Source organism: Coffea eugenioides, unplaced genomic scaffold, assembly GCF_003713205.1.
Source record: "Coffea eugenioides isolate CCC68of unplaced genomic scaffold, Ceug_1.0 ScVebR1_3374;HRSCAF=4578, whole genome shotgun sequence".
Classification (NCBI taxonomy): domain Eukaryota; kingdom Viridiplantae; phylum Streptophyta; class Magnoliopsida; order Gentianales; family Rubiaceae; genus Coffea; species Coffea eugenioides.
The window spans coordinates 19393-42424 of record NW_020863945.1 but is presented as its reverse complement, the minus strand read 5'-3'; the positions used below and the strand labels follow the sequence as shown (position 1 = coordinate 42424).

At 39.7% G+C, this 23032-nt stretch overlaps 1 pseudogene; it reads left to right on the top strand.

The window, feature by feature from the left end:
* The first annotated feature begins 20874 nt into the window (after positions 1–20874).
* Positions 20875–22673, top strand: LOC113757851 (annotated as a pseudogene).
* The last annotated feature ends 359 nt before the right edge of the window (positions 22674–23032 follow it).

Here is a 23032-nt window from a genome sequence, read left to right as displayed (position 1 = left end):
GGGTATTGATCACTTCATAATAAATGTAGATCTTGGTCTTAGCTTCGAAACGGTATAAAGTGCATCCAAATCCGAGTTCTGTAGCTCCAGTTATGACCAAAACAAGATCGGTTGTCAGAACTGCCTTTGAATTTGGACAGTTCTGATAGGGACGTTTGGACCCATTTTTTCCCATGCTCCGTATTGATTCAGCTTTTGGTCCAAACATGAAAGTTATAGCCTTATGTTTTAGCTTTCTAACGCCTCTGGAATTTCTTGATTCCGATTTCTGAACCGTGGGTTACGGTCTTTCAAACATGGCCTGTTTGGTAAACCGAAATGAAATATCTGGAACTATTTTGTGCATTTTTTACCAATACCTATTGAGATTTGGGTTGAGATGTTTAAATAAAAGTTGTAGCCCTTCCTCGTAACTTCGAAACGGTGTCTCATCCACCTTGATCCGATATTCCTAACCTAAATTTTGATCAAAACGGTTTTAGATGGCAGATTTGCCCGTTTCCGTTTGCCGTTTCCGCACTTGCGTGTGTCCATTTTGCCGTTTCCGCACTTGCATGTGCCGATTTTGCCGTTTTGCTTGTTTTGGGCATGTTAGTGGCCGTTTGTGATGTAATGTGATACAATCTTCTATTTCAGACCATGGTGAGTTAGGCGGAGCTGGTGGGGCCTACTACTAGCTAACACGCACGAAGTGATTTCTGCTCTTGTACTACTTTTGTGTTTTGAGTAAGTATTCAGGCCGTTTATGTGTCTAAACTGCTTATGTGTTTTGATGTGAATAAAAGGGGGACTTAGGCGATGGTGTACTTTATCACACTCGACCTAAACCCTAGTTTGTACCTATGTTTCTTTATGAGATGTGTATACATGAATTGTTTTGGATTTGAACTTCTTGAACTTGTAGCTCGGGGTGACTTTTGGGTGATTTTGTGAAGTTCGTGAGTTTGGGGCCCGATCTCAAGACTTAGATAGACTATTCGAGTCGGTCAGGACTTGGTCGAAGTTAGTCCAACCTAGTGTGAGGTCACCAAGTTTGTGAATCCGGTTCACCGAGTATGTGAACCAAGTTTGTGACCCGAGCTTGTGAACCAAGCTCAATTTCGTTCGCTCGAGCAAGTTTGTAAGGTGACTGGCCAGTGAGGGTGATAAGGTGTTAGGTGGGAGTACAAGTGGAGTTCTACGGATCTTATTTATGGTCGACGGAGTGTCGACAGGAGGTCACGCATGGCAAACGACTTGGTTTTGGAGCCAACCCGTATCCTACCATTGTGATGTTACATTCCTGTATTGATGTGAAATATTTGTATTGTATATGTTTAGTTGAATGTGACATTTACCGTTTTATCCCTGTTTACTTACTAAGCATATAACTTACCCTATTTCCTTTGTTTTCCTTAGCAGGGGACGACGCGGGAAACTCCTTGGCGCATTCACTAGTATAGTTAGGTTTGATTGTCTTAGTTAGACGTTTAAGATGTTTGTTTTTGTTTTGGTGGTTTGTATGAGGACACTCTTTAGGGTCCACTTAATTCTGGTGGTTATCATAATGTAATATCGTGGTTTGACTAGCTGCTTTTGGGGATGTAAATAGGACTCTTTTGGAATTGTATATATTGTGAATAGTGCTCTTTTGGGTTCACCTAACTTTTATTGTTTTAAGTTTTGAGTCCTGGCGCGAGCCAGACAGGCGGCCCGCCGATACCCTTGGGTTCGCCCTTAGGAGAAATGGAGTCGTCACAGGTGGTATCAGAGCACTTAGGTTAGAGGATTTGGGCAAGTGGGATATACGTGATAGGCACTAGGCATATTCCATAAAGTCTTGCATAACCAAAAAATATGCTCGTAAAATTTTACAATCTCCATTTAAGTCGAAATGACAAAGAAAATGTACTCCGAGCAGTCATTATTTTATTTCTCAAGGGTATAAATTCAGCCAAGTCCATACTCAAGTTGCAAGTATTTTTCTCTAGTCCTCGAACGTAAATTTGGGCAGCATGCCCTTTGTGTTTTCCTACTTTCAACCATTTATGGCTTCATTATTTTTCTCATCAGCCCAAAGGTATACACACAACAATCCAAGTTCAATAGCCATTCAATAGGCTTAAGACAATACAATGACTTAAATCAACTAATAACAAATGCGGAAATGAAGTTTACAAAAGACAGATTTGACAGGTTTTTGCGGAAAGAACACATCTGAGGGTACGCTTATCGGATTAGTGTGAAAATTATACCATTTCGAAGCTAAAACGAAAGCATACAACTTTCATGAAGATCACTTGGTCAAATTTCCAGTGTAACCTGGTCAAATTCTCAATTTACAAAGCCAACTTCCAACTATACAGCTAATTAACCGCACTGCACTAGAATGGTCATATCTCAGGCTACCAAAGTCCATTTAAGGTGTTCTTGTAAGCGTTGAAAAACTAAGACAGAGTACTAAAACTTTCATGTTTTGACAAATGGATAAATCAGCACGGATCCTAGTGAATAAACATGATAAACTGGATGAACTGACTAAAACAGAACACTGAAAACATCCTAAAATAGTGAGGGTATTTTGATCTTTTTACAGGCTACATTGCTACGATTGAGCTGAAATTTTGTAGGCAACCATAAAATACCATTCTCTACAACTTTCATGTTTTATGTCAAGCCTAATTCGGTCTCTAACCACATGAACTGGAACCGGACAGAACAGGACTGAAATTTTCCAGAAATCTGGGAATTTTGGGATTCAATGAAACTTTCTTCATTTCTTGCCTCAATCCACCACCACAACCTCCTATATAAGCTTAGATACAACATATATCATCCATATAACAAGTATAGGCAGAAATCATCAAACCCTAACTTACATATATCACCTTAAAAATCATCCCAACAACTTGTAGCACAACTAATCTAACCAAAACATGAATAATTTATACGTCTCAAGTCAGGCAGATATTCATATACACAGATACACAACTGACGGCATGTAGCGACAATATACGGGCGAATCAGAAGAAAAGGGATATATCGTCCCACACCCAGTTAGAATAACCCTGTCCGGTCTCTCACGTCACTTTCTATCCGACTCGATGTACCTTAAAAGAATCTAGTTTCATTTGTGACTGACCGTTTTCTCAAATTTCTCATATTTCAACCGAAACCCTAAATTCAATTTATGGAATTGTAAAATTCCTCGCATTTTCTCAAAAATGCCCTTTTATTTGGAAATTATTCATTTATTATATCCCTACTACCCAATCATTTCACAATAAGTGCAAATGAACATGAAAGTAAAGGTTTTCACGAAAAGCTAAACACGGATGGTAATATTCGAGTATACCAATTAGTCGAGAAGATAACACTCCACTCGACATCACGAACTACCCATGGTTCGTTATCTAATCGACCAAGCCCTTGTCGGCTCGACTCGATTAACTAGCCAATGAGTTGGGTTCCCCAAAAGTCGACGAGGTAACACTCCAATCGACTGAATTAAAATCAAAGTACGGAGACGGGAATGAGAGGCACCTCCCACTCGCATTGAGTGTGGTACATACTGCCGCTCCGCATATACCGAAAACTTGTGCTTATAAATAATGGTCAATTTGCTATTTGGAACCTCACTGGGCTTTTAGCTCATTCCACTCCATTTGTTTTCCTTACAGGGGTACGAGCGAGACGTGAGATATGTAAAGACTAGCGTAGCTTAGTTATTTTTGACTTTTGACTTGTACTCGCGCTATCATTCGATTAGGATGATTGTACTTGGATTGTACTCCAATGATTAAAATTAGGGTTTTCAATTAAAATATGAGAGATTTTAGAAAACCGGTTAGTCACAAGTAAACTAGGGTTTTTAATTAAAATAGAAAAATACAAAGGGCATGCTGCCCAAATTTACGCTCGAGAACTAGAGAAATATACTTGCGACTTGAGTAAGAGTTAAGAGTGACTACTACTTGAATCATCTAGGATATTTGCGTCTTCTTTTACCGAGGTATATAAGTAAGGATTTGGCCGACCTTGTACCCTTGAAAAAAATGAAATTTATGACTAATAGATATACTTTTCTCCATTTCGTCGACCCAAATGGTATTTCAAAATATAATTGTTTCCAAGTTTCAAAGTCTTAAGAGCGAGCATGAATTTCTTAGAATTTGATACGTATCTTGAATATTACTTATACGAGTTGCATTTACTTGTTTTTCTTGAAGTGAAACTCCTATGTTTCGAACTCTAGAAAATTTTACATTCGTAAATGATATTTTATCACATATTTGGACTCCAACCAAGGAGTTTGACCTGAATGTGTTTTTGAGAGGCACTAGACTTTTGGTGAGTGCTTCCAAATATCTGGTTGAACTAGACACTTGTTTTAATACTTGATCCATGAAAATACATGATACCAGATTTGTTGATTGGGCAAGCGTGTACTTTATCACACTTGCCCTAATACGATATCTACTTGTTTATTGTTGCAATTAACTTGAGATACTTGTACTTGATTTGTAAGTGTGGAGTGACAGCACGTACCACACTCTATTCGAGTGGGAGGTGCCTCTCATTCCTGTCTCCATACTTTTATTTTAATTCAGTCGATTGGAGTGTTACCTCGTTGACTTTTGGGGGACCCCAAACCCCATTGGCTAGTAATCGAGTCAAGCCGGCAAGGGGTTTGGTCGATTAGATAACGAACCATGGGTCGTTAGTTATGTCGAGTGGAGTGATATCTTCTCGACTAATCGGTATACTCGAGTATTACCATTCATCTTTCTTGAGGATTTTGGGCCCAATAGGGGGTTTGAATGATGGACGGAGAGTAGTGTAAGTGGTGCTCTACTGGATTGGTTACTTACTTGAAGGTTGATGGAGTGTCGACTATTACTTGATCAAGCTCTGGTGATGCAATGGGAATTTGGCTCCTGAGAGCCATCCGTATCCTTATATTTTGGAGTGATTATTGTTTATTAGATTATTGTTTCTTTTGAAAAGGTTTTACACTCGCTCACGTTGAGATTTGCTACTTGAAGTATTATTGCTCACTTTTATGAACTATTCATACTCATTACTTTGCTACGTGTTACTTGCACTTTTAAATAAAGGTTAACTTGCTATTTGGAACCTCACTGGGCTTTTAGCTCATTCCACGCCATTTATTTTTTTTACAGGGGTACGAGCGAGGCGTGAGACGTGTAAAGACTAGCGTAGTCTAGTTGTTAACTTTTGACTTTTGTCCTGTACTTGCGCTATTACTCGAATAAAATATTTTCTATTTGGATTGTATACGCTTTGAACTAGTTTGGGTATATGGAGACTTTGTACCTTGATTTTGTTCATCAATGTAAATTATAAGCTTGAATTGCGATATTATTTATGGTTCATGGATGTATATACGTGATTCGAGTGAGTGAGTCCTGGCGTGAGTTGGGCAGGCGGTCCGCCGAACCCTTTGGTACGCCTTAGGGGGAGGTGGGGTCGTCACAGGTGGTATCAGAACTCCTATCGAGCTCGTGCCAGGAGAAGGTTCTCGGACTGTAGGAATTGGCTTGTTAAGTGTGAAATCAATGTCTATTGTTGGGGACCTTAAATATGTATGTTGGGTAGAAATATCAAAAGTGGTTGATTTCCTCTTGAGCGTAGCTAACTCGAGTGGGGAATGATCATATTTTGGATTCTTGTACCCGAATACCAAAGAGTGATACCTTTATGATACATCGATATCTCGAGTACTATTAGGATAAGGTTGGATGGCGAAAGCCAAGGCACGGGGAATGTAAATAATCTGGACTTGGAATATATTGAAGATATTAGTGAGAATTGGAACCCTTAGAATGCAAGTGTACGTACTTGGTTGTATTTCTTCAAGTTTTGATTAAGTATAGTGCCTGACCAATATTTAGAGTTAATGTCCCGTAGGATGTGTGAATTGCTATGATATGTATATAAAGAAAGTATGTTATTTTCAATGTGTTTTGAAAATGCTTTTATTGACCCTTATAGCTATTTTATTTTGCTTATACTTATTTACAAATAGTGATAAGGTGTTAGGTAAATCAAACAAAGCTAGGTTATTATGACGATTTAAAGGTGTTTTATGTGAGTTAGGGTTTGAGGTATTTGCTGCCTATCCTTGCTATATGGATGATATATGTTGTATTTAAGTTTATATAAGTGGTTGTGGTGATGATTGGAGCAAGAAATCAAGAAATGTTGCATTGAATCCCAAAATTCCAGATTTCTGGAAAATTTCAGCTCTATTCTGTCCGGTTTTAGTGCACCATGTTAGAGGCCGAATTAGGTTTGGCATAAAACGTGAAAGTTGTAGAGAATAGTATTTTATAGGTGCCTACAAAATTTTAACTCAATCGGAGCAACGTAACCTGTGAAAAGACCAAAATAACCTCACTATTTTAGGATGTTACCAGTGTTCCGTTTTAGTCAGTTCATCCAGTTTATCATGTTTATTCACTAGGATCCGTGCTATTCAAACAATAAAATAAAATAATAAAACCTAGTACGTGAATTGGAAGAAAAAAAACCTCCCCCTGTGACGGCCCCACAGCAGTTTTGGATAATAAGTTTCACTTAAGTTTTGGATCCTTGTTTTGCACTTTCTTGTGGTTGTATTTCGGATTTGATTAAGGAACGACTGAATCCCGGTGAGAGTTGGGCAGGCGGTCCGCCGAACCCTTTGGTTCGCCTTAGGGGGAGGTGGGCTGTCACAATTTTACTCCCTCATTTTTCTTTATTTATTTACTAAAATAAAAACTAATTCCAAAATAAAAAATTTCAAATAAAATACATTTTTTCTAACCCCTAAATAAATCTTATTTTATTTTTACAGCCTTATTATTTTTTTCTTTTAAAAAAATGGGGCACAACAATTAGTTGATTTTAAATTTTGACCTATATATAGGCCCGTACATAATTCAACAAATCTTTTTTGAACTGAGATCGATCGAACTTGTGTCATTCAACCCAATTAACAGTCCTACTCTTTCTTGGTATCTTTTAGAGGACTTAAGCTCATTTGTTTGTAGAAAAACAAGCGCGATTTATGCTACTTACCTTGCCAGTGAGTAAAGGTCAACGATTTTGTCACTCCCTTCCTCTCCCTTACTCTCCCCAGGCTAGAAACCCCCTTCATTCCCTTGCCTACTCTCTGATCGCGACTATCGTAACCACCATATGGCTGCGACAAAATCTGGTTATGACCTCTTATTCACTATTAGAGGGGAGGACGGGGTGATGGGGGAAGGAAGGGAAAGAGAGAAAAGGAAGAAGGGAGAGGAGAAAGAGAAAAAGATGAGAGGAAGGGGGATGGCAGTAGAAGCAGCAATAGAGGAGGGAAGAGGGGAGGGGTGATGGGTCTTGCAAAAATAGGAATATTTCAAAAGTTTTGTCCCACATCGGAAAGTTAAAGGGACTCTTCATCATTTATAATATTTACTCCTTATTGGACATGGTGGGTTAAGTTGGTATTACGTGGGCTCACGCGCATGGAAGGGAAAGTTGAGTTTGGCCATATTTCAGTAACAAACTGGCGGATTTGCCCTCCCTCCTGCACGTGGGTTAAACACGGCCCCAAGTTTTGATTTTTGCCTACGAGTAAAAATAAATTTTTACTTTTTACTTTTTACCATCTTATAAAATCAATTTTGACTAATTTTCTACAGAAAGTAAGGTGCACGTTATCTAATAATGAGTCTTTCTGTTACACGAAATTAGGCCACATTTTCAGATACATCCTCTCCAACGTCACTTTCTGGCCCTAAAATTGAAAGCTATTTTCTAGTTTTAGAAAATATAGCCAAAAGCTGAACAGTAAGAGGCCTTCCTGACTGTTTCATTTCTATTGTTTCCTTCTTCTCTCCTCCTTCTACACTCTTCTGCTGGATTTATCATATTTGCTAGTTTTTCTGATCCCTTCCTTGTTTATACCAAGAAGAAGGCTTGTTTTGATTTTGGGGAAATATTTCGACTTTCTTTAAAATAGTTTCTTAGGACAGTGCTATTAAAGCAAAGCAGCGACTCAAGCTACATTTATTAGTTTTTTAGTTACGTTGTTTTGTGCTATTTTCCAAATAATAGGTGTGGTAGGTGGTTGAAGTTTTTTTAAAATTTTTTAAAAGATACCACAACTAAAATTTTAAATTCAAAAAATATCTCAAAAAGGCAATCCTTAAACGCACCCTCCAAAACACCTAAACTATTTATAGTAGTAAGTTTTTTTTCATACATACTATTACAGTAAAATTTTTAAAAAATACCCCTAGAAATACCTAATCCACATGGAGTTAGGATTTGTTTAGTAACTAGTTTTCAACGTTTGTTTGCAAACCAGTTTTAGGCCCATTTTAGGAAAATAATTTTTATAAAATTTTATCTATAGTAATATTCTAAAATGTTTACAAGTTATAGAAAAACACCAATAGAAAAGGTTTTAAAAAACCCCATCCCCATACCCATATTCTCCCCTAACCTGCCATCTACTGGTTGCGAACAACTCCCACACCCACTCTTGCTTCTGCCTTCTTTCTTCTTCTCTCAACCACTTCTGTCCCTTGCCACCTCTTTCTCCTTCCTCTCCCTCTATCCCTAGCCATCACCCAAACCACCTCTTTTCCTTTACCTCTTCTTTCTCACCCATTTTAGTTAGAAAAAAGTTTGAAGTAGTGCATATGTGAGGATCCGAAATTTTCTTGTTTTATTTTATTTTACTGGTTTAATTAATTATTTACTCACACGTTTTCTCTGAATATTTTATTTCAATCTTTTATTGCTCAAATACATGGAATTATGGCTCACATGTATTTTAAAAATGACTTGATTCCAAAAGCTATTTTTTTGAAAACTCGTTAAGTGAGAATAGTGAATACGTGTTTGGAGACTATAGCCGATTTGAGAGTACAATGAGATTAGAAAATTGGAGACTTGTACATTAGTCTTGAAATAGGTATTTTTATGTGTAAGTGCTCAAGTGATAGTTAGTTATACTATCGTTATAAGAATTTCTTGGAGATTTCACTTTATTGCGCTTAAATCGGGAGTACGCGTTTTTATGCGCGTGATTAATTGAGGGACTTAAAACCATTATTTTTAGACTATTAAGAGTGAATAATAATAGTATGAATGAAAGTGCATTAGAGGTTTAGGGCACTAGTGAAATAAACTCGAGAGGAATCGAGCACAAAACGCGCGCGCGGGAGAAAAGGTTGACTTTTGAATTAATTGGAACCACACATTTTAGCTTTTCTTGGAAGTTTCATTAGAGCCCAAAACACACTCACTTTTGCTCCCATTCCAGCCGTGCACTTCAAGAGAAAAAGAACTGAGTTTCTTCTTCAATTTCTTCTTCAAATCTTCACTAATCCTTCACCAAATCACCTCAAATTTTAACCACACTTTGCTAAACACTTGGAGAGCACTTCAAGCTCGAAAAGGAGGCTACTCTCACGGTTTTTCTTGAACAAATAAGGACCAAAATTTCTGTCTTAATCATCTAAGTAAGTAAGTGATGATCAACCTTCAAAATCTTAATTTATGGAAGTTGTATTGCACATATAATCTCATATATTCATGTGGGCAGTTTTATTTAAGTTGAATTTTGGTGAGTGGGCTCTATGAACTCTCACAATGGCTTGATGGATTGATTTGTTGTGTTTTGATGTTATTAATGTTGGATTAGTGGTTAATCTAGTGAAAATAGGTTGTATTGTTGAAGGAAAGTGAAGAAGGAATTTTTCCATTTCTGCCCCTGTCCATGCCGTGGCCCTTAGGGCAATTTTTCATGATTCTAATGACTTGTTTTTTATGTATATGTGTAATATAGGTTGTGTAGAAAGTTTTATCAAAAAATTACGTGATTTGGTTGGCCAAATGTTGTGATTTCGAAAGTTCCTTCAAAACTGGAATTTTTTTCCTATTGCACTGGCAGTGTTTTTCAAACAGCTATAACTTTTTGCTCCGACATCGAAATCAAGTGCCGTTTGTGACACTAGAAAGTAGACATTCCCAGTTTTCCAATGGTATAAAAGCATGTCCAGAATCCACCTGAGTGAACTGTACCACTCATTTGAACATGACTATCCTGTTTCGCTGGTTCACTGGAGTCCACGTCTTGAGTTGCAACTTGATGCTTGAAGATGAGCTAGTTGTGGACAGATTTTAAAAATGATTTCTTCTGAAAATTGTAATCTTATGAATGAAGTTTTCAACGCCACCAACTACGCTCAATTTCAAGTTGAATTGAGTGAGATATGGCCAAATTACAGACCTGGATTTTTGCTTAAAAATCCTCTTTTGGCTAGTTAAATGGCCTAGCTTGATTTGGGACTTATTGTTTTGGAAACTTTGATGTCCAACATCTACCAAACTTTATATTAGATGTTTCTTGGACTTTGTTTCACAAATAAACCAGATTTAGGTTGGTTGCATTGGACAAAATGTTTAAAAAGGAAAGAAGAGCTAGAAGACAGTTTTGCCTTGAGAAATTTCTTGAACTTTGATGGTTTAGTTAACTACCTTCCCGTGTGAATTTTTAAATGAAATTTGATAGATGACTAGTTATCGTATGGACGTTTAATTGTACAAAATTTGGTGATATTCTAAGACCATTTTGATATGCAAATGATGTCCCGAAATTGCTCTTCGAATCTGAAAAACTTTTCCTTTTTTCTTAGCCGAATGACCAATCTTGACTTGGAACTTGTTATTTCGAAATTCTTGGTGTTAATCACCTAAGAAAATGTATCTTGAATGTTACTTAGACATTGTCTACACAAATGAACCATGTTTGAAAATATTTCATTAGCCAAATGATTTAGAAAAGGGAAATGGTAGCACAAGGCAGTTTTGTGTTGAAAATTTAGAAACTTTCGTGACTTTGTTAACCGACTTCCCGTACGTATTTTTCCATGAAATTCAACAGAGGAATAGCTCTTATATGGTAGTGTAATACTGCCAAATTCGGTGCCATTCCGAGTCTGTTTCAATACTTAACCAAAGTCCCAAAGTTTGTGATTTGAACCTGGAAATTGCCTAAAAGTTTCGATTTTTCAGCAATTTTGAGCTACTATATCTTGGCGCTCAAAACTCCAATTCTTGTTCTGCTTGTTATGTTTTAAACTTTGTTTGCGACTCTAGTTGAGTTCCAAATTTCAGATGCTGGTTCACATTGTGTAAATTTTGCTGAATTTCCAAACTTTGCCGAAAACCAACCCCGAAACTGTCTCGCAAGCCAAAACAGCAACTTTGAGACAAATTTTCAATACCTTCCGTTTGGAATCATGAAAAGTGTCTTCTAGAAACTTTTAGTATTTGGAAGTAGTTTCCAATGGTACCAATTTTTCTAATTTTGGACTCATAGAGAGTGAGATCTGATTTTTCAAAGTTTGCTTGCCGAATCTAAAATTTCCGAACTTAAAGGAAATTGAGGGTTTCAAACTCTCCATTTTCCTCCGATATTGCTAGACCGTTTTACACTTGATTTCAAAGGCAAAAATTAGATTTCTCTTGTGTTTTTGAAACCCACTTCCAAGCCTTGATTATAAATAATTAAGGCTCAATTCATGAATTTTCCTTAGATTGTACACTAGTACAACTTTCTTTGATAACTAGGGGTTCTAAGTGATAGTGTATAATAATTGATGATTATTTGCTCAGGCGCTCAAGGAGACCTTCAAGAGGAACTCGAAGTGGACGCCTAAACACTTGTTTGAGTACTTACTCACTTGTTTTGAATAGGTGAGTGTTCCATATAGGAGTACGTAATTTGAATAAGTCTATGACATGCTTGTTCCATGATCATTAAGTGTTAAGTGCTACATGATAAGTATTTACCACACTCATGCATATTTAAGTAAGGTATACTTGAATTACTCGACATGAAATACTTGAATTGCATATTTACGTGAAGTGTTTAAATGATTAATTATGCTATGGCTGCATAAGTCGATTGGAGTGAATTTCCTCGACTCTTAAGTGTAAAAGTGGGAGACGGCCAATGGCGGCCTACTAAAATGATAAATGTTTACCAATTAACCGTGATTATTTAACCGTTAACCGTAATTACTTACCGTTTACTGTTTTACTTGATCACTTGTGCATGTTGTAAGCTCTAAGTTGAACTGAGCCCTGCCCTCGGTTACTCACCTACTCGAGCCAGGACTGGGCTTTGTCGGGTAGGTTGGAACCCTGGGACACCGTTTCAGTATACTCGAGTATTACCACTGGAGGGATAAGGTGATGGCCAGACAAACCGAGGGGATCCGGAAGTTATAAGGTGCAGATGACCGACATGGTTCCACTGGAACACCGTATCCTTCAATGTGTGTTTATTTTGCATAGAGATAACTATTTCATGCAAATGTACCAACGTGCAAATCTTGTGTCATACCTGTGACATGCTCAAATTACTCGTACCATGATAATTGTCTCATGTTAATGTGTCATACCTGTGATATGCTCAAAGTACTCGTATAATGATAATTGTCTCATGTTCATGAGCCAACGTGCAACCCGAACCATACATGTGGTATGCTCAATTACTTGATTTATTAGAACTGCTAGAGTGTCTTGGAACCTCACTGTGCTGTGTAGCTCATCCCACTTTTTTGTTTTCTTTAACAGGGTTCGAGACCAAGAGTGCTCGTGAATAGTACTAGATAGCTTTCTTTTGAAAATTTAAAGTTGTATTATAGTGGATGGTTATAGTACATATTCCTTTTGGTTGTACTTAAGCTTGAAAGCTAAATAATTGCAAGTGTGAAATATTTTGGAGTACTTTAATTATGTATTGAAGTTATTTGAAGTATTCCGAGTTTTTGAATTGTGGATCGTACCGAGTCCTGGCAAGAGTTGGGCAGGCGTCCCGCCGATACCCTTGGGTTCGCCCTTGGGAGAAGTGGGGGCGTCACACTTATGATCACGAGTGATTGGTAGATTCTTTGGAGGCATGATCCTTATTTCGGGTTGTCATGAAAGATAAGTCAGCGATGGACTTTATGAGCTTGTAATGCGGTTTGAAAACGATAGCTAAAAGAAACAATGTTTTCAAAGACATTGCACTTAAGATCGCATTTCTTCCACAAAAATTGCCCCTGTTTTGGAGTTAAAGTCATTGGACTCCATTTTGACTAGAGGGATTTTAGCATCGAATCTTTTTTGCATTTTTCTTGCTCTTTTTTCACATTTTTCCCCTTTTCTTTTTCTCTTTCTCTTTTCTTCTCTCTCTTTTTCTTTTTTTCAATTTTTTTTCAATACTGAAATACCAAGAAAAAAAATGATAGAAGTGAAACCCCCCTAACTTTTAGAGTATAGATGCCCCCTCTCTTTTTCAATATTGAAGTCCAAATATCAATGGCAAAATTAAATTCTCCCAACTTGTAGTCTCTCTCCTTTCTTCCTTTTTTTTTTAATCTTTAGCATTTTTTGCTTTTTTTGAAAAATTCTGCAATCTCTTCCCCAATGTGGGGTGCGATCATAAATGCTTTTGAAACGAACCACCTATTTAAACTCAAATGAGAACGCAAGGGATAAACAGCGTTTAGATTGTAGAAACAATAGCCAAAGCATCATTCTTACGCATCATGACAACCAAAGTAAAGAATAACTCATTGAGAATCCATTCCCTTTGGATATTTGAAAATTTTCCCAATGTAGGGTAATGATCCTTAAGACTCTTATTTGAAACGAAATTATTTCTTTAAAGACTCAAATGAGAGAGCAAATGATAAAATTTGTATAGATAGAGAAACGAACATCTAAAGTATCATCCCAAATTCTCAAAACAAACAAGAGTAATGTACATTTTTGCTTTCACTTAGATGTGGATTGAGCCTGGTTAGACACCGTGGGGCATTTTTCAAGCAAAGGTTACCCCAATTTGTAGTTTGTTAATCAATGTGACTGATTTTTGGGGGGATTAATATAAGTGGGCAAAATATGAAGAATGAAGGGGAAAAAGGTATCTAGTTGGTCTTTTGAGACAAACCCTCATATTTGAGTGACCTCTTTTGATTTCGAGTGCTCTTATTGAATAATCTGGATCGCAAATCTAGTGTATGCAAAGATTTTATAAAATTAAACATACCCTTGTGAATTTTCAGGCAAGACGTTGAAAAATCTCAACTTAGACTTATTTTTAAACATCCATCATGAAATCTCCCAATGAGCAAATAAAGAATGAAGTGTACATGAATACATACAAAACAATAATTGTTTAGATGAAAATTTTTATTGTTGTAAATGTTTGAAACGAAATTTTTTTTTTACACCTATAATACAAATGAGAAAAGAGAAAATTCTAAAGAACTCCCTTACACACGTATACACACTTTCATTTTTCAATAGCTCTTTTTTTTTTTGAACAACTAAATCATGAAATCTTTTAAATGCTTCAAACTAGCGCTTCTAGATGGATTCTTCAAATTTACATTGTAGGGTCTACCCAAGAGTCAAGTAATACTTGTGTAGACACCAAAATTTCATTTATTTAATTTAATTTTAAATTTAATTTATATAATTTTAGCTTTATTTTGGATGCAAGAGCAGAATAGGGTTTAGGGACTATTGCGGCTGAGGTCTCCGGTGCTCCGGTAATGGCTGCCCTCCAGCCGCTGGCGGAGGGGCACAAGACTTCTCTTGCGAAGGCAAAGTCTTTCTCCCAATTATTTTCCAGCCCTGCACCATCCTCTATTCGGCTGCGGCCGGTATCGTCGTACAAGGGGGAGGCGGCTGTCATCTTCACGAAGGAAGATGCCGAGGAACTTGCAGCACCTTTTCGCCTAGCGCTGGTTGGAAAATTTTCCCGTGGCAGACCAGTGCTGGAGGACATCAGGAAGTTTCTTGCTACACGTAACTTGCAGGACCACGTTTCGGTTGGATTGTTGGACTACTGGTATGTCCTCATCAAGTGCACGGCTGAGGATGACTTCAACTGGCTATGGACGCGTGGTATCTGGCATTTGGGGAGTTATTCGATGCGGGTTTTCCATTGGACCATGGACTTTCACGTCCACAGAGAGTCATCACTGGCGCCAGTGTGGGTGTCCTTGCCAATGCTGCCAATTCATTTTCATGATAAACATTCCTTGTTCTCCATCTTGGCTCCGGCTGGAAGGCCTCTCTTTGTTGACACGATGACGGCAGCAGGGACTCGGCCGAATGTGGCCAGAGCATGTGTTGAAATTGATCTCTTGAAACCACCCTGCTCCCGGGTGTGGGTGGCAGTTGAAGGGGAGCCTGGCAAAAAATTACCATAGAAGAGCTGCCGAAATACTGCTCTACTTGTTGGCGCCTGGGCCACTCTGTTGAGGAGTGCAGGAGGGATACGGAGGAGCGGGGAGCTCCTAGAACTCGAGGCCAGTCTGGGGCTGTGGGGAGATCGACGTAGCTTCAGTTTGCAGCTGCTGACAGAATTCGTGTGGTTGATACCAGTGGGGATAGCGGTATGGAGCGCAGGTCGCTCACGCAGGGGGCTGTCCAGGTTGATATTCCAACACAGCAAGAGAAAGCGTCGCATGGAGTCGCGCAAGATGCTGGCAAGGTTGATTCTCAAACGAGGCAAGAGGAAGCGTTGCAGGGAGTCGCGCAAGGTGCTGGCCAGGTGGATACTCAAGCACGACAAGAGGAAGCGTCACATGGAGTCCTTGGGTGTGATGAGAAGCATCTCATGGCGGAGGAGCATGGGTGCATGCGGCCTGTTGAGCAGGCCTTATTTCACGCAGTGCAGCATTCAGTGCAAGAGGAGGTGTTCATGCTTGCCCAGGGGGGGCAGGATGTTGTTGAGAACAGCGCCGCTGTTGCCAGCGTCGGGAGGGCGTCAGACCCAGTTGCGGGAGGGGTAGAGGGCTTAGCAGAGGTAAGCACCATATGGTGGGCAGCAGCAAGTGAGGATGGGGAAGCGGCTGAGGGGGAGGAGAACCTGCAACTTCCATGTGTGGCTGGAAATTTATCTCCGAAGGGAGAAGGGCTGGCAAGGACGCAAAGGGCTTCACCTGTGACGACCCCACTTCTCCCAAGGGCGAACCCAAGGGTATCGGCGGGCCGCCTGCCTAGCTCGCGCCAGGACTCAAAACTTAAAGCAATAAAACTAGATAAATCGAAAGAGCACTATATACAATATATATACAATCCCAAAAGTTACATTTACATCCTCAAAAGTCTCGAGTCAAACCACTCTAATACACTATAACCACAACCAGCAGAAGATAGACCCTAAGAAGGGTCCTTATACAAACCACCAAAACAAAAACAAACATCCTAACTGTTCAACTATTACAAGCCAATCTAACTATACTAGTATACGAACCAAAAGTCCCCGCGTCGGCCCCTACTAAGGAAAACAAAAGGAAAGGGGTAAGCTATATGCTTAGTAAGTAAACAGGGGCGAAAGCATAAATTTCACGTAACAACAGTTACACAGTAAGAGTAAAGCAAAAGCAGAAAAGTAACATCACATAATAAGGATACAGGTGGCTCCAAAGCCAATTTATATGCCATGCGTGATCTCCTGCCGACACTCCGTCGACCACACTCAATGGTCCGTAGAACTTCACTTGTACACCCACCGACACCTTATCACCCTCACTGGCCAGTCACCTCACAAACTTGCCCGGGCGAACGAAATCACAAACTTGAGCTTGAGTCACAAGCTCGGGTCACAAACTTGGTCACCTTCTCGGTGAACCGGATTCACAAAATTGGTTCATAACATGAACCTACAAACTTGGTGACCTCAGACTAAGTTGGACTGACTTCGACCAAGCCCTAACCGGCTCGAATAGTCCATACAGGTCTTAGATCGGGCCCACGAACTCACAAACTTTGCAAACTTCACAAACTTTACTCGAAAGTCGCCCCGAGCCACAAGCTCAAGGGTTTTGGTTCCAAAAGGTTCATATACATATGCCAAGTACAATTATACATTCAAATTAGGGTTTAGGTCGAGTGTGATAAAGTACACCCTCGCCTAAGTACCCTTTTCACATATCTCAAACACATAGCAAAGAAAACACACCAAACTGGCCTGAATACTTACTCAGAATCTGAAATAGCAAAAACACGAAGTCGGATCGAAATGAACAGCTAGTAGTGGGCCCCACCAGTTCCGCCCAGCTCACCACCGTCTGACATAGAAGATTGTGTCACATAATATCGCAAACGGCTACTATCGTGCCTAAAACAAGCAAAACGGCAAAAACGACTCGCGCGCACGTAAATATGACGAACGGAAACGGAAACGGCCGTTAGCGGAAACGGCAGATTTGACACTCGTTTCTAGTTTACTCATAAGTTGAGCTACGAATATCGGATTAAGGCATATGAGATGCCATATCGAAGCTTAAAGGATGAACAACAACTGTTATGAAGACATCCAGAACTGAAACTGGAGGCTTCAGTCCCAAATGAACCAAACACAATCACTTACGAAATCTGGCCAATCCACAAATGGTCAGTTTTGAGTGCAACCTGTTGTCCATGCTACACATGGTCAAAAGAGCTGAAAATTGGCAGTTAGATGGTTCATTCCAAATGGAACAACTTTCATGAAGGTTGGCAATCCAAATTCGGAACGGAAATTGGTCATCAGGACCAAAACAGATCTGACCAGAAAATGGTCATTTCCACGGGCAGGCCTTGTTTGCTCGGCTATATCTCAGGTTTTATAAATCCGATTCATGAAATTCCAAGGGCGTTAGAAAGCTCTGATATAGGGCTATAAGTTTGGTGTTTTGGTCGCAAGCCCAAACAGCTTGTAACCCAGTCAAATGTGAAGCCAAAGTTCCAGTCGTAAACTGTCCGGATATAAGAACAGTCCTGACATGAATTCTTATTTCGATCATAACTAGAGCTACGGAACTCGGATTTTGACGCACTTTATAGCGTTTCAAAGCTGTGGCCAAGATCTACATTTCTTATGACATAGTCGACACCCAGATCGTACTCTATCAAAATCGAAAAGTCACGGTCAGAAACTTTCCAAAAACGTAACAGAATTTGACGGTCAAAACAGGTCTGAGTATTTCGTTTATAACTCAGGATATACTAATCCGTTTAACCTGAAATTTTACAGGAATATCCAGGACTTAAGGGGATACAACAATGTAGAAGGCCACTCAGTCCAAATCCTAGCACAACTAGGTCAAATATACAAAATACGAAACCAGAATTACCAAAACAGGTTTGCAAATCACATAATGCTGTAATGAGTCCAACTCAGTCTATACAAGTCCAAATGCATTGATTCCAAAGGAATATGGTAGCTAAAACATTCCTATATATTTCATCAGAAGACACCAACATCCAAATCCAAAGTAATTCCAGTCAAAATAGCCAAATACAAACGCAGTTCTGCCATCCTGATCAACCCAGAACAGCCACAGTAAAATCGACATATCTCACTCTACACTAATCCAAATGACCTGAAATTTTACAGGCACCTCAAACACATCCATACCTACAACTTTCATGTTTTAAGAAAAATCCAATTCGGCCTCTAACCCTATGATCCAAAACCGGACAGAATAAGGGGTGATAAAACCCTAACTTTCCACAATTCAATCCAAACCCAAAATTGGTTGCAATTATCACTAATTCACACCTACTAGAGTCATTCCCCCTCATTATCAACCATCATAGATGACCACAACATCACATTCATATTAAACCAGAAAATTCCTCAAAAATATAAAAACTTCACCAAATCACTTCAAATCAAGAAATAAATCACAAATATCATCACTTTAGCCACTACTAAGCATAACTTAAGCATCATTAGGTGTAGGAGTATGTTCAATCATCACTTACCTAGTATACAAGAGAGGAGGAGTTGTAGACCACCTTAGCTCTTCCAAAAACTTCACCAAACTCGCCACTAACACCAAATGGAAAGGTTGTATGGAGTAGAAACTAGTTTAGGCAATTGGTTTGGATGATTTGAGCTAGTTGAAAGCTTGAAGTTTGAAGAAGTTTTCTTCCTTCTTGGCAAGAGAGAGGGCCGGCTATGGAGGAGGTAAGAAATGGTAATTTTTGTGCAATTTTTAAGATATTTAACCATTTTGGTCAAAAGTCAAAAACATGAATAGTAAATCATAAAGTATAACCAATAAGAGAGTAACACTTGTCACCTCTTAAATGCATTCTTATCTTTCTTTTTCCTCTCACATCAATCAAATTTCACTCTCTACTTATCTCTTAACACCCGATAAATTTCACACAGTATCCGAAACTTAACCTTATTGGGCGAATTTTTCCGAACTTTTCGTACTAGTGGGTCCCACGTCCGATATACGTTCTTAATTTCTCAAAACCTAACCGATACTTGAAAACTCATCTAAAACCTATATTTACTCAGAAAATTATCTGGGGAAATTTCCAATAAAGAAAAAATGTAGAAAAGGCGGGCGATAAAAACCCGAAACCACCTCACCGATTAACGAATAACCCTCATATCAGCTTACGAACGGACTAGGGCCTCACATCATCTCTGCTACAACTCAACATTGATCAATCTGCGGTAATCGAGAATGCAGCAAAGATAGCGAGGACAAGGGGTATACGGGCGAGGTTTCCATAGGATAGACAGTTTCGGTCTTCTTCAATCTGTTCACAAAATTCTTTCTAGGTTCTATCATGATTAACGGTCTTTTTTGGAATATCGAGAGGGTCTCTCGACCACCTAATCTACGAAGATTAATTAAACTAGTTCGTGTGCATAGCTTGAAATAGGTTGGTATTTGTGAACCAAAGCTGGATTTAGCTCAAATTAATTCCATACGCTTGCGTCTACATTTTGACTCGGTGGTGGCTAATGCCTCAGCAAATATATGGGTGTTTTATAGTTCACCCATCACATGTGTGATAATTGGGACCTCTGATCAACATGTTTCGATGTCAATTCAACATCCGTGACTACCTGATTCCGTAATTTTTTCATTTGTGCATGCTAAGTGTACAGTTGGGGAGCGGAGGGGTTTGTGGCAGGCACTCCTTGGTGATAAACCCATTTCGCTCCCGTGGTATATATGTGGTGACTTTAACCTAATTATGGCACCGCATGAGAAGCGTGGGGGCCAACCTTTTAGCACCTCAGAAGGCTTGGAGCTCATGACATTTATGGAGGAAGCTGGGGTGTTTGATACGGGGTTTTTAGGTTCTAGTTTCACGTGGTGCAATGAGGGAAGGGGTAGAGCTAGAATATGGAAACGCTTGGATAGGCTGTTGGTAAATGGTGATTGGAGAGAGCCCATCTTTGTGGCCCATTTCGCTAGGCATCCCTCTGATCATGCGCCGTTAAAAATTGCTTTCAAGACACGGGTGGATAGTAAACCGAGACCTTTCCGATTTTTGAATGTGTGGACGTCTAAGACATCTCTGTTGGATGTGACTCGGAGTGCCTGGCAACTCGAGGTCGGTGGCTCCCCACTGCGAACAGTGTGTACCAAGTTGTTGCGTACGCGACGGGCTATTCAAGCATGGAATAAAGGAGTTTTTGGGAATGTGTTGGATGCTGCTCGAAGGACGAAGGTCGCGATTGGGGTAGCAGAGGAGAGGGTGGAGAGGGAGGACTCGGAAGAAGCCCATTTGGAGCTAAGAAAAGCACAGGCAGAGCTCCGTCTGGCACTCTCGCTGGAGGAAAGATATTGGAGCCAGCACTACAAGAAATTTGATCATTAGTGACAACATTTCTCAGTGACGAAAAAAATCGTCACAGAATGGGGTCCTTTAACCACAATACAACAAGTTGTCACAATTGAGTCAAGGGAGCCAATACATCAGTGACGACCTTGCATTGTCGTCACAATTCGATTCCCGCTAGGAGTCATGGAGAGAGCGGGAACTGCAATAGTGACGACTTTCTAAAAGTTGTCAGTATTAATGGCACTTTCTTTGACAACTTTGCAATTTTTGTCACTGACAACATTGTATAGCCGTTAGTGACAACCTAGTCTTGTCACTGTTTGATTTAAAATATTTATTGTTTTTTGCAACTATTACTCCTAATTTTTTGTAATCATTATGTGTTCCCTAATGATTTTTAACTGTTATATACTTATGAGCTTCCTTGTTAATTTAATTTTCTTGTATATGTAATAACTTCATTAGAATAAAAATAATTGAATAATTAAATAATTCATTAGTGTAAATAAACTTGTGACTACTTAGAATGATTATCAGTTAATTTGATATGAAAATTTGTGCCCAAGTTTTTTGATATTGTTTGAGTTATGGGCGAAATCATCTCCACTAGAATTATTTTAGTTGTGAATACCATTACTTCATTTTTTTATTTGTAAAGGAGCGGGGTTGGTGGTGGAAACGGGTTTGAGAGATTGAGTTTGGGGACGAAGGTGAAGGTTTTAATTAGCTATAGTGGTAGGAGTGGATCCCCTTCTTCATCCACCTCTTCCACCGAGATTAACCCATCTAACTCCACTTCCTTCAACCACCAAAACGGTGGTCCTGCTCCCCACCGCATCACTGCCGGAGCAAATAACTCCGACTCGATGCACTCCTGGTGGGAGTCCATATCAAAAGCCCGCACTCGAATCCATCTCCTCTCCACTCTTCTCCCCGAAACCTCCTCAGTTCTCTCGTTCCTCGCCGACTCCGACCGCCCTGCCCGCTCCCTCCTCCTCTCTTCCGCCGCCTATTCTTCCATCTCATCTTCCCTCTCCTCCCCTTCATCCGGCTCCGGCGACGACTCTCTTTGCCTGTGGCTATACGACACCTTCCTCTCCGCTGACCCCGAACTCCGCCTCGTTGTCCTCTGCTATATCCCTCTCCTCTCCTCCTTCTATCTATCCCGCATCCACTCCTCCTCCACCACATCCGCTATCTCCCCCACCCCTAATCTCGCCGGCTTCGAAGCTGTCCTTCTTGTCCTCTACTCATCTGAAGTCAAGGCTCATTCGGGTATACCCGTGCTCATTTCAATCCCTGATCTCTCTCAACCTTCTCTTTATCACTCCCCTCGAAATCCCCCTTCGAATAAATCGAACCCCATTAACAATAACCCCTCGTCTCGGCCTCTAGTCGGCGTTCTATCGCCTCCTCTCGAACCCCAGATGGCGGTGAAGTCTACTAAACGAGCTTCCATTGTAGGCATTGCCCTTGATTGTTATTATAAGCAGATCTCGCAAATGCCCAGTTGGTCAAAGCTTGATTTTTGCAAATTTTCGGCAGATTGGGCAAGTCAGGATTGCCCTTGTAAATCTGATTTCGATGATTTTACTACCCAAAAACCTGATAATTTTACTGAAAGTAGCCATGGGCTTTCGGGTGACTCGAGGGGTCACAATGAGATTGAGGATGTTGTGGAAGAAATTCGGCATTTGCGAAGTGAGGGGAGGGATGACGAGTTGAGGCCACAGGGGGTGAGAATTCCGCTGCCATGGGAGTTATTACAGCCGGCATTGAGGATTTTGGGGCACTGCTTGCTAGGGCATTTGATTACAGAGGATGTGAAAGCAGCAGCTTCAGTGGCAATAAGGAGCTTGTATGCTAGGGCCTCCCATGACCTGAACCCGCAGGCCATTTTGGCGACTAGGAGTCTGATTTAGCTAGATAACAGGGCACGCGAGGCTACTGCTGCAGCTGCAGCTGCCAGTGCTACCTCCAATGCTAATACACCCAGTAAGGCTAAAAAGCCTGAGATCCTTTTGGTTTCTAAGTGATATCGAAAGTGAATGAGATAATTTGCTTTAATTCTTGAATGTGAGTTTGTATGTGGAATTATGTAGGTATAGGTGTAGATTATACGCGAGTAATGAGTAGCTTATTTTGAACTTGGAACTCAGCCTGAAAGTTGTGTATCATTATTACTGTGATATGAATAGGTGTTCCAATTGCTTATATTTGGACTTAAAAAAATATAAATAAATAAATCGAATGAATATGTAAGTTTTGATGATTATGTAGTGCTCTTGGAATATGTAGTTGTAACGTAATTAGGTACAAGTATAGATTAGTATCAAAATTAAAAGAAGAAAACATATGTTTTATATGCAAACATTTTCTTATAAGAACTACAGCT